This window comes from Rhamphochromis sp. 'chilingali' (assembly GCF_963969265.1).
Source record: "Rhamphochromis sp. 'chilingali' genome assembly, chromosome: 8".
Lineage (NCBI taxonomy): Eukaryota > Metazoa > Chordata > Actinopteri > Cichliformes > Cichlidae > Rhamphochromis > Rhamphochromis sp. 'chilingali'.
The window spans coordinates 21,158,333-21,171,594 of record NC_137935.1 but is presented as its reverse complement, the minus strand read 5'-3'; the positions used below and the strand labels follow the sequence as shown (position 1 = coordinate 21,171,594).

At 37.7% G+C, this 13,262-nt stretch overlaps 1 protein-coding gene across 3 annotated transcripts in view; it reads right to left on the bottom strand.

Annotated features, from left to right (window-relative positions):
• Positions 1-1,878: 1,878 nt before the first annotated feature.
• The window catches only part of LOC308401286 (leucine-rich repeat and fibronectin type III domain-containing protein 1-like protein), a 204,100-nt gene continuing 192,716 nt past the window's right edge, over positions 1,879-13,262 (bottom strand). For all 3 annotated transcript variants that reach the window (XM_080889440.1, XM_080889442.1, XM_080889441.1), the window contains one exon: positions 1,879-2,758. The gene's annotated coding sequence lies outside the window, so the exon portion shown is untranslated. The remainder of the gene's footprint in view (positions 2,759-13,262) is intronic.

Genomic DNA, 13,262 nt, shown 5'->3' with positions numbered 1-13,262 from the left:
GTGACCGTTTATAAATAATTAATTCTTCGTGATGATAATGACTCTTAGGATGGTTTTGATTTTGTTTTGTATTGCGTTGTTCTACTCTGCTGATTTCCCGTTTTAATCACATTCGCTTCCTGCTGTAAAACTCCAAGAGTGAAACATGAATCCCAGTTTAATATTGGGTGCTTTCTCAAAAGGAGACTCCAGGTTCTACCTTTTCTAGAGCCTCTCATAACATACAGGATGACATCTTTTTACCCCCTCTTTTGGCCCTTTGTTCCCTTCTGTAAATCTAGTAGTACGGATATATTTTTCTTTAACCTTCATTAAACTTCATCCATTGTAAGTCTTTATGCCTTATGAATAAAGACAAAAAAATATGGAATGGACAGGAAATAGAGTTAACAGGTGGTGATGAGAGTAAAGGAGAAGGGGGAGACAAGGATGTTGAAGAGCTGATCTGGCGATGGCTGCCTGCCAAGAACTACGGAGCAGAGAACTGAGAAATGGAGTAGATCAGGGGAGCAGAATGGAGTTGTAGAGATCAGACTGGGTATTACATATGAGAGGGAAAACAGAGCAGGGGAGAGATGGAGAGATGTGTGGCCTGAAAGTTGGGACAGTGCAGTATGAGGGAGAAAAGCAGTGGTGACTGAGGTGAATAGATGAAGGGAGGAGATAATGGGTGAGGAGGGAGAGGAGAAAAGCAGACAGATATATAGCATGGTAACAGGAAGCAATAAGTGGGATGGAGAAACGCACAGCACTTCACTTTTTGCAAATGGTCACCTCCCTTTTGAAGGTTGTAATGCTCTAGTATAATACAGTGTGTTAGTGTATTAGTCCCCATGTTGGATTAATCCATCTGTCAGCATATGCAAAAAATAATGTGAATAAATATGGATAAATTTGATTAGAATTTCCTACCAAAGCTTTGCTGATTTTTCATTTCGGACATCACAAACACTATAATTTAATACATGAAGCATTCCTCTACTCAGAAGTGCTTCTTTGTGAAGATTTAAACACTGATGAGTGTTGATCTGAAGGCATCTGAAATTTCTTTTTCTCCCTTTGCTTTTTCCTCTGAACTCAGCTGACAGGAGAATCGAATCGTGAATCTGTCTACGCCACGTCTGAAACAAAACCCTGGTCCCAACAGCAATCGTTGATCTCGGACATTCAATGTGAGCTCTAACATACCGCACTCCTGAATTTCATGCAATTGCTTTAATTAGTGTAATAGTATAGTAGTACTATTGCTTTTTGCTCAGTGAAAAGCTGGGTTAAGCTCCAGCCCCCCTCGGTGACCCTGAATTATTGGATAAGTGAATAAAAAATTGATTGGTTGAATAAACAGGTAGTAGTATTATATTCTCAGCCCAGAAATGAGAGCGAGTGACAAGAGAAGGACAGCTGCTGCTGCATTAAACAGCACACACACAAACACACAGACTCGCACAAACACTGTTTACACTGCCCAGCAGGTCTCTTGCATATATGTCAAAGTACTATAGCTCCCTCCACCTGTTATGATTACGTGTGAATGGAGAATAACAGAAAGCTCCATCTAAGACTGAATAAAATAACGCTGTACTGTCAAAAATGAGGGGTCTGTATGTAAAGGATGTAACTCTAATCCCCCCTTTATTTTACTTTTAATCTAACAGAATATTTCCTAATTATCTCATATTTTCAATCAGTAGATGTTCATTTTGTAAATGATATTACTAAATAGATTTAAATCACAATATGCCATCATATGTGCAGGTGTGCAGCATGCCCTAAAAATGTTAGTTTTAGTTTTTTAAGGTTCATTTTAGTTTTAGTTAACAACTACAGCTACAACAAAAAAATCAAATACTCAGAGTGGCCAGTCTGGAGAAGGTCATCCATTTTTGTTTAATTTTATTAGAAAATATCCACACACCATAAAAATTACATGTACAAAACTATAAGATTTGAAATTGCTTTATGTACACATACAAAAGATAAAGCCCAAAGAAAAAAGTAAGAGGAATACAGGAAGGGGAAAAGTGAAGACAATGTGTTTTTATTTTTTTGGGTGGGGCGTGGGATGTGTTGCTTCTGGAATAGGTCAAAAGTTTTGAGGTTCTCCATCTAGTTCCTGGTCTTCTACCGATCTGCAGGGAGCTGTAATCATGACGATAATCATTATGGAATGGCTGGGAGTGCAATTCCATGCACAGATATGAATAATGCATATCCGTGATGCCGTATATATCACATATCCCTTTTTCACAAACCAGAGTCAAAGCACGAAAATGGTAAGGAGATGCTAGTAACAAGCACCTGGAATATTCTGATGATTAATATAAAGGGATATCTGCCAGACACATGAAGATGGAACTCCTCACAGATAGAACATTAGGTGAGATGTGGCCTGTTATCGCTCATGCCGTGTGCACGTAAATGCACTCCACTGTGGTAATAATGAAAGAGATAATGGAGATGTGCAAGGCCTAGATGACAACAGCTGAGCTATTAGCAATGTAAGTTGTGCAGTAATATACAGTCATACAGCATTTTTCTTCACATTAAACTATTCTGATTTGTAGTGCAGAACTCTTTTAGAACTCTTGTAAACTTATTCTGTGATGAAGGTTAAGGTTGATGATGTTTCGGATAAAAATCTTGGATGATATCAATAATGACTCATGATTTGGAACCCTGCTACTTGGCTTGTTTTCTCTTAACCATTAATTTGTCTTTCTGGACTTCAGACATGCGGCTTTCCTTCTGGTCACTGGGTCTGAAAGACAAAAAGAGAAAGAAATTAGTTTGGAATATAGACCCAGAATTGTTTTAAAATTTCAAATATACGAGGGTTTAAAATGACTTGTCCTACTTATTTCCTCACCACAAGACACGCTTTGTTACCACCTGATATGCACAGCAGCCATACTTTTAGCCTAAAGCTAAAGGAAATGTGCCTTTTATCTGAATAACAGCTGTTCTTATTGTGTCAGGGGCAACATATCTGAAATGTGTTTTTGTTTGTGTATAAAAAGATTTTTTCTAAAAGGCCACAGGGATTTGACCACTTTTTATTTTTCATTTCTTCTGTCAGTTACATCTCTGCGGATTAGATCAAGCCAAATCCACAGACGATTACACTTCAAATTGAAGAGAGCTCTTAAAAGAGGTATTTCCTGTGCAGCCCCAGTGAGAACACATCTGCATCCCGCATGGGTTGGTTGTGCCTTGTTCCCATAAAAAGAGACAAACTAGCAACTAGGTTAGTGTTAATACAATCACCACAAACTAGACAGCTTTGTCACTTTCAGTGCTCTAGAGCACATGGAAAATCAAGTGTTTGACGTGATAACAATGATAAACCTCAACTTTGTGCAGTCAACTTATCACGTACAGCTGTTAAACCTGCAAAATAGTTATTTAATATTAATGTGCGTTTCAAAAGCCCCTAATCTGACAACAGCTACAAAATTACATAATGGGGCCTCATAATCCCCTGTTTAAACAGAATGAATATGTGCGCAATACAGTATTAAATGACTATAGATTTATTGAGAAAATGTGAACAAAGGCATCATACTCTTTGTAAAACTGGCCTCATTAGTACTGTAATGTTAGCATGCTAAAATGATTACAGTAGTGGTCACACTGTAAGTATTCCATGTGGGGGAACCTGGTGCTCATTGATTGGAGTGTAGGAAAGAGACGATTTAATGGTGATGCTTAAAAATAAATACATAAATAAATATGGAAAAGGGGTGACCGACTGGACCGGTGGTTGGTGTGTGTAACACATGGGTGACAATGCCACAAGCAACGAGCAACAGGTTAGACACCTAATAAGTTACTGTGCACACCAATAGGGCCATATTGTGCTCTTTGTGAACACCTGAAAGACTCACCCTCCAACACCATCCACACCTATCCTTCCTAAGACAAGCACAAGAAATCAATCTAACGATGGGAGTTTCTCTTCTGCCTGCATGAGCAAATTATTTTCTTCTAAAAGATAAATGCAAGGGTTCTAACTTAAAGTCTGTCTAGTTGATAGATGTGCAAATGCTTTTTATACCACCGAATTCCTGCCACAACAGCCTGGCAAATGTGCGTGTGCGTAGCCTCGGTGACACCTCCTGCTGCAGGAACAACTGCAAAGATGTGTTTTAATCATTTTGCAGGTATTCATAAGCCCGGTTGCCCCGATAACTCCCCATCAACGTCTTTATCAGGTGTATAACAGTTTTCTAGTATGTAACATTAGATTTTCAAACATGGGTGCTCGTTAGCATCACAGATGGTCTCTTGTTTTTTTTTTATTGTCACTCTGCATTCAGACAAACACATTGCATGCATTATCCTGACTACTGTGTTTAAATGCTTGAAATGAAAGTTGAATTATCAACTATAGGTGACGAAGTTAATTAATGTCACACTGTATTAAAATGTATTGAATTTCTAATTTCTGTGAGTATAGTCATAGAAAAGCAATTAATCTGCATTCGCTATACTTTATCTTACTCTATGTACTAGAGCAATTACAGCCATGCAGAATTTCATTTATCGGGAAGAAAAATGCAAAGCTGTAGCTAATTACATGGAAATTGATCAAGGTGTTTTATGTTTTGAGTTGCCATTTTGTAACCTTCTGAAAAGCACTAACATATTAGTTTGTTTCTGTCCCCGACCCACTCCCCCCAAATGCATCCTGAAGGTGCACCATACATCAAACAGAGCTGTGGCCTGCTGATGAAATACAGGTACAGCTTTTGTGCGTTACTAGAGGGCGGGAGGGAGAGAGAGAGAGAAGATTCTTTTTATACACAGGACATATATAATTATATGTTCTATATCAAGTAATCAAGTAATGCTGAGCAGCAAATTTGCAGCATTCAATTATCGTTTTCCTTTTTCCAGCTACTGCTATTATAGGGATTGTCTCTCTCTCACTCGTGCTCTCTCTCTCTCTCATGTGCATACACGTTCCTCTGATGAAACACAGTTGACTTTTACAAGTCCGTGTATCACTAAATGTCAGCCAGTTTCACTTGCTATCATGTTTGATTTTTAACATGGCTATAAATATAATCACTGCTCCCACATGCGAATCACAGGCTCTCAGTGCCAATTAACGATTATTCGGCTGTCCTGAGTGCAGCGTTGTGCTGTATACGGCAGATAAAAACAAAACAAAAAAATGCCCACTGCCAACAAATCCATCCAGCAGATTTAAATAGTGTTGTCGATAAATGGTGAAACTCTGCCACGATTGCTGAGCGCTACAGTAATATTTATAAGCGGGGACCAGGTGAAGGTAAAATTACTGCTTTGCTTATTTTTAGCTCTGAAATTCATATTCCAAAAATCACTTGGTTTGATGTGATTGTGGTGGTAGGCTGTCGACACAAATTGACAGCAATGCTTTTAAATGGCTGATTATGCTACTGACCTTCACAAACTGACACTGGAGCATTTAGAGCAATCTCTTTTGCATAACAAATCCTGCTGGTGCTCAGATGTTGCATGAAAAAACCCCACACAAAACAAGAAAAACAATGGCTTTTAACATTCTGCAGCCCAGTCCTAAAAATGATTTTAGTACTGAACGTGGCCCAGAAAGATTAATTTTGTTATCTGAGGAATAGTTTACTACTCACAGACCTTGCTCCCAGGAATACAACAGGCTAAAATGCAAAAGTTTTGAACTGAATGACGCATGCACCAGTTAGCTGCGATATTAAAATGAACACAGGACCTCTGGGTATGTCCCGTGGTGTCTCATAGAGTGCTGGCAGTAGATCTTTCAGGTTCTGTGAGTTTGAAGGTGGGGCCATGGATTAGGCTTGTTCTGTCTAGCACATCTGGCATATGCTTAGAGCGGGCTCCTATTTTAAGCCATTTCTGAACAGGAACATTGTCCTGCACGTGTCATGGAATTATTGGTAAAAAAAAAAAACTGAATAGTTGTTATATTCAATGAAGGACCTCTTCTTGGCATCACCTTAATATATTTGTAAATGTAAAAATTTCATTTTCTATACTATTAAAAACTTGCAACTCTTTTGGTTTAATTGACGAAGAGATGGTCTAGGAAACTGCAGGGCACGGCATGTAAAACCAGAGGTCAGGATGATACGGGCAACTGGCCAAACGGGCAGTTAGCCAAGCTAAGAGAAATGATGAACCAACCAATGCTGACGCTGGCCTGACAGCAGCCACTAGTGGGAATATGTATTTAGGTGGTCAGCTATATTCAAATGTTCTCATGAATGAAATGTCTGGTGAATGCCCTGAATTATTAAACTTATCTATTTTTTCAGAATTTGGTACAAATGTTGACTTAGACTCAAGAAAGAAATAATTAGGCGCTGTCAGTTAAAGATCAAGGTCAACGTGACACATCTGTCTCGTTCTTGCAAATCTCTCAGGAACACAGAGAGGAAATGTTATCACATCTGGCACATTTACCTTCACTTTGACTCACGGGTGAACAGATCAGAATTGGGAAGTCAGAGTGAGAAAACACATTTTAATGATTTTTCATTTTCTATTCGAAAAGGACAAAGACCAAGTCAACACTCTAATTTTCTGCAAGAACACATTTGTTTACCATTATTTGTTGGGAACAGAGGGGGTGGATTGTGACCATAAGTCAAAGCTGTTCAGATGTTTGGTGTCAACTTATTGCATTTTGCTTTAATTTATGTATATCAGTCTGGACAGATGTAAGCTGCAGCTTGACTGGTTGGTGGTGGCATCAGGGAGTAAGTAAGCAGAGAGCAAACTTATTTAGCCTCTGAAGTCTCATCGGACAATACACATCTTTTTTTCATCATTCACTTCTTCATCTAAACATATTCACCAGCTCTGCTAGCAATCTGTGGAGGTCTGGTGTACTTCACTGGGACATATAATTCGATATCTGTATCTTTCTAAGCATGTCTGTCTAACCACCTTAGGTGAATATTAGTAAAAAGACAAATCATCCAAGTTCACAAAAGCTGACTGGTGATTTTCCCTCGGATAACGCACTGTAAATGACTGATGTGCTAAAGTAGAACATTAGTCATCTGTAGTTTCTTTTAACTCTGTGTTGTTAATTACTTTCACCTCTGTGTAATTCCCCTCCTGTCATTCCCTCATCAGCCCTCAGTGTATAAGTAGTCCTGTCTCCCTCTTTGTCTGTCTATGGCAGTTTTTTTTAATATCTGCTTGTTACCCTTTAGAGTTTGTTTATTAGACTTTTTTTTTAGCCATTTATTCTTGATTTTTGTTGAACCTTTGTATTGTGCATCTGGGTCCTTGCCTCTACACTCCACACACTGTGGCACAATGAGCTTCTGAAAGGAAAAGTGCTGAAGCCAATCTTTCATCCCAATTTATTGACACAGACCTGTGATGTTGCATGTTCTTTCAAAATGTTTATTTTTTTTCCATTTTGGTTACAGTTTTGTCAGATAAGCCCAACTGCTTACTCTCTATTTAACTTCCTGAAAAGAGCTATACTTCTTTCCAGAGCTTTAATCCTTCTATTGAGAAAGAGCTCGTGAATTATGACCAATATGGATTTAGGCATTAAAAATGCTCAAGATTTAAAATTTCTAACCACATTAAACACTTAAATTATTATTAGTTTTACAGTTTAAAATTACAGTTTATCAAATATTATGATTTGTGGAAAGACATCTGATAACACCACTCTCACTTTTGGGATCCTTCAAATATATTCTAGAGCTACTCCAATTCATTGTCACCTGACTGCAGCAGTACTGCCCTTCTCATTATTTAGCACTTCAAATGCAATAAATAATCTCATAAGAATCCAGCGTTTTATATTTTTAATAAAAAAGTGCCATTGTAAAACTCTTGGCTCACAGAACTTAATTATCAAGCTTTCATCCAAGTCCTTGTAAGTGATGAACCTTGGTGACAACCAAAGGTTGATAGGGAAAAATGTGTATTGCTGGAAAGCTGACTTTAGGTGCAAAGAGGTGTGAGAAGATGCACCAAAAATCTATCTAGGGACTGTTTGCAGTCAAATAGGCTTGTTCCATTCACACTACAGGCGACCAAAGCAATCTGGGAGTGACCAAAACAATAATTTGCAAATTACTCCTTCTACAACTTCTTGATGCCACCAACTAGGTTGCTGGCTATCTATTAGTTGGGTGACTGAGGTCAGGGAATATGCATTTTCCTCTAGCTGCTGGAGGTTGCCAAGGGGCTGTTGACCAAGCTCTGGAGATGTGTGATTGGGGGAAAAGTTATAAGATATATATTTAATTTTTTGGAGTATGACGTTAAAACCCTTGGTACTTATTAACTGTTTATGTATCTCTCCACTTCCACATGCCTTGATTTTACATATTTGATAGCAATGTGAACCATTCACCTAAAATATCTTTTAAAAAAGGGGGGGAATTCATTGTATTAGATTATTCTGTTATTATATGTTACCTTATATATATGTAATCAAAGTAGTTGAATTAGAATACTGCTGTAGATCATATTATACCCTTTAATATAGAGTGTGTGAGCTGTATGTAGTTTAGTTCTCGTTATACTTTTGAGTTAAAAGAACATATTCACTTATTAGTTTATTAGACAAGTGTGCATCACTCTGTATCCTTGATCTGCTGTGAATGTGTTACATGCTTAATTGTTGAATCATGAAGAGAAGATTGTAAGCAGGAGACTCTGTGTCTAAGACAGGGGAGATAGACAGACCACATTCCATACCCCCACCTTACAGAAAGCAGAGAAACAACTGCCGAGGTCATAACTTAGGCGCTGTAACAGAGAAAGAATGTGATGTTTTGGCTTTTACGACTAGATGGGGGCCACTAGAGACTATAAAAAGCTGAGCAACCCGTCACCATTTTGAGACTTGCTGTGACCCTCTTCAGGCATGTCTCCCCATCATGATGGTTCTTATGCTCTTAAGTGTTGAATTGTATGGAAATAAATGATTGTTGATTGAGCATAAATACACCGAGTATTGTCCTTCCTTCAGCCCAAAGATTCAAAGAATTGGGAGATTTCAACAACTTGGTGCCGTGACCCGGATCTTTGGTGTGCTGAGGAGGGGCAGATTTGGCCTTTGGTGAGATCGTGAGGCGAGGTGAACAGAGGACCGGTCCAAATATAAAAAGGTAAGCACAGCCTGTTGTATTATAAATACCAAATGTGCATATTGGGCTTTCCAAATTAATCTGTTCACTGAGTCACATGTATTTTCACAGTAAATTTGTCGGTGTCTGGTTTTTGGCGCAAGATACTAACAACATAAGTTGAGGCTGAATCCCAGTGTGTTAAATAAACTGCTTCTACCGAGAAACTAATAAGACACTACGTTGAGCTAGTTGCAGTAAACTGCTTCTACCGAGAAACTAATAAGATACTACGTTGAGCTAGTTGCAGCCACTTTACCTTCCACATTTAATTTTGTCTAATACTGGCTTCTGTAGCAATAATACATTAGAATTTCTTCTGAAGACGCGGCCATTAGTTCAGTACATTGAAGTCGAGGTTTGAAGTTTGTTTATGGTGTCGGTTACGTCCTGGCTCTTGCCGGCTATGAAATAGAAGTTGATTTAAGGAAAAGCAGATGCTGGCTCACGGTGCAGTTGAACGCTGGCAACGCGAGAGCGAAACACAAACTATATTTTGCCCAACACAAAAATATCTCCTCATGGTGCACTTGTGACAGAAAAAACACTGTCCCAATTAAAACTAGGAAAAATAAAGATGAGTGTTTTCTTGGGGGGGGGAAACACCTATAATATGCCTCGTACGTTAGTGAAAATGCATGTTATAACATCACACAAAGAATGAAACATGCTCAGAATGTACTCGTTAAAATAGATGCACATATCCACTGCACGTGACATGACGTTTCCATAGGAATATCTCGTCTTGCTGAATGTGTGTCCACGTGTTCACACATTTGTTCATCTGTGCACATCATCTGCCTTGCAACAAGATCTTTCATTTGCCATCTAGAAGAGGCATCATACAATAAACACGCTTAAAAATAAACATGCATTGTGTGTATGCATTGTCATCTGTGATTCATACTATCATTTTTTTTCTTTCTGAGTAACCAAAGACACCCTTATAGCACAATACAGCTGTATCTCAATAGACACTGCATAATCCTCCACACATCCCACTTGCTGTTCTCCTGTCTTCTGTGTATTCTTTCTCCTTTCGTTCTCCTCCTATTTCACTCCTGCCCATCGCCGTCACGTCCTCTCTTCTCTCCTCTTCTTTTTCAAACTGTTTTTCTCCTTTCTGCTCTACAAAATCTTCATTTACATAGCTTCTTATCATCCTCAGATTCTCCTTCTCATTTCACTCTTCTACCTAACAGTCCAGTTCAACAAGCCTTACTGGCAGGATAAAATCGTGCCTGAAGCACTTATACCAGAACACCACATTAGCCTATAGTGGAAAAGCATGCATGGATATTTTGAATTATCTCACGGAGCCCGCATTTCCTGCTGGTGTTAGCATTTCTTTCCTACATTTTCACATTATTCTCCCTCTGGTACATGTGAGCTTCTCTCACTGTTAGGACATGCTCTTGTAGGATTCTCTACTTATATCATTATGGATCAGACACCACAGTAGTACACACACACACACACACAGACACACACTCCATGCTCACAGCGTAGACATTTTGTGTATTAATTTTGTGTATTTTCCTTTTCTAATATCTTGAACAGCTGTTTTTAGATATGTAAGTGTAACTGACAGAGACCTCATTCACTTGTACAAATAAATCAAATATAATAATTTTGATGATGATGATTTTCTACCATTTTTGACATGCTTAAACTGATCAATATGCCTTTTTTTCACATAGAGATTATAATTAATGCACAAAAATAGGATCTTAGCATGCTATAATGACCTGAGCTTAACTTTAAACATAAAATAATGTCTTTCATTTGCAGAAACCGTCATTCACTTTAACAACTTACAGAATGGAAGGTAAAAAAAATGGCCATCGTTTTTATTAGTGAAGATAATGTTTTTTTCTTTGTTTCTTCCCCCAGCTGAACGATCTTGTCGTGGAAGGGATAAGCACTATATTCATGTAGGATGATAAACCAAACTGAGGTCATTAACATTAAACGTTAAGGATTATGTGAACCCCTGTCACATGAGAAAAAACAATGTCATAAATCAGTTTGACACGTCAGTTAACGAATTACATAAATTTGTTATCAATCATGTTGCATTATGTAACAATGCAAAAGACCAACCAATGCACTTTTGAGATAATGCTGTGCAGTCTGAAGAGGTCATTACAAAAATCAATCACTTTGTGTTTAATAACAGCGTGCTAATTGTTAATTATTATGATCAGAGCTGAGTTTGCTAGTGTCAGTGTTGCTAGTGTGCAACATTTGGCTTTTCACAAAAGCTGGAATGACATCAATACCCTTTATGTCATTGCAACAATTACAATGGAATGAATCAATTTCTGTAGTTCATCACACACTAACAAGTTGGCAAAGATTTAATGTGAATGTACAAAATAAAAAGAGCTTCAGCCAAAGGCGCTAAAGGCTAGTTGGAAGATAAAAGAAGAGAAATGTTCGCTTATCAGTTTTGTCTTGTTTCTCTCTCTCTCTCTCTGCGGACAATCATCAGCATCAATAGTCAGAGGAGATGCTTACGGGTGTAAACAATTTGTGATATCTAAACCACTTCTACAATCACACTTTCACATAGAAAGTGAGTTCACATAGATGCACACAGACAATTACTACGGTCATAGGTATATAAAAACTGTTAACTGTGATTGAAGTACTCTTAACAGCCACTTTGGTTCTTGTGTTTGTGTGCCAGACCAAGAACACTGACTGATTGATTCATTGCTGGTGCCATTACTGAATGAACAATGAAGGTGTCTGTGTCACTTTGTAATTGAAATGCAAATTTAAGCTGGAGACACCATCATTACTGGTTGTCCCTGCAACATCTCATAACCATCACTTACCAGAAGAAAATAACATCTTTGTTGTGCTGCCCAGTCAAAACACAGCAGAAATTACACATTTCCTGTTACATTTCCTTTAACGTTATATACAGGAGTAATTACATGTCTGTAACATTTTAAAAATTTCTCTTGTTTTTATTTTACTTACTGAATCCTGTGTTCAAACTGCAACTACATTTAGTTTCTGATGTAAATAAACTTAAACTGGACTAAGTAATTACTGTAGGAACCCCCCCCCCCCCCAAAAAAAAAGCACAAGCACGTTCTTAGAAAACCATAGAAAAAACGTCAACACTTTCTCATATTCTTAATTTATTCTTAACTTTCCTATTGTTTCTATTGTTCGCATCTTATTCCCCAACTCATATCAGATCCCTTGTTACCTCATTTTAAGAGAAAAAGCTACTTATAGTTACTTATAATAGGAAAAAAGTCTTATTTTGATTAAGCTGGCAAGTCTATGGATGGTCATTTAACATTTTATGTGTATTTATTGCACTGTTTCCCCACAATCAAGCCAATTTCTCTCCATTTTTTATGATATTTATGATATCAAGAGCTATCCCTCACAGTGAGCTAATTTCCCTACATAAACACCACTGCAAAAGCAACTAATCAGATTGTGCTCTGCACAGAACTGCTGTTAAAGAAAATTATTGTTTGTTAAACGCAAAGGTAAATGCTCTCAAATTATGAGAGGAAATAATTCTGTTTGTATTTCATGGCAATTACACCACGGCCTTAAATTGCCTATTTTTTTGTGTAAACACAATAATTGGATCAGTTAAATTAAGTCTAGAATTATGAATCTCTTATAAGCAAGTTATTAAAGCAGTGTTTCCATCTGTGGCAAACAGATAACAGTACATCTACTATTTGATTAAAATTCATTTGAAACAGTGTGGGTGCCATTGACACTACATGGCAGGGGGAAAGCCAAATTATGTGGAGAAAGATATACTTTCAATGAGCTAAAGCTGCATGACCATTCTAATCTCTGCTGTTTTTCATTTAAAGCCATTTAAGATAAAAGGGGCACTTTCTTTGTGCCTTTTTATCTTTTGTAGATTTCTGTCAAATAAAGATCAACATCGCTTTATGAAGTCTGGAACAAGATTTCTAAAACGACAACAACAAACAAATATTGTTGTGATTACCTCTAATAAGAGGATAAATTCAATCTATAAGTGAAGATCTCTTTTTAGGCTGAGCGCTGGATAAGTTCTGAAGCTTCAGACATCAGCTTCTGTGCTGACTAAGCAGATATTAT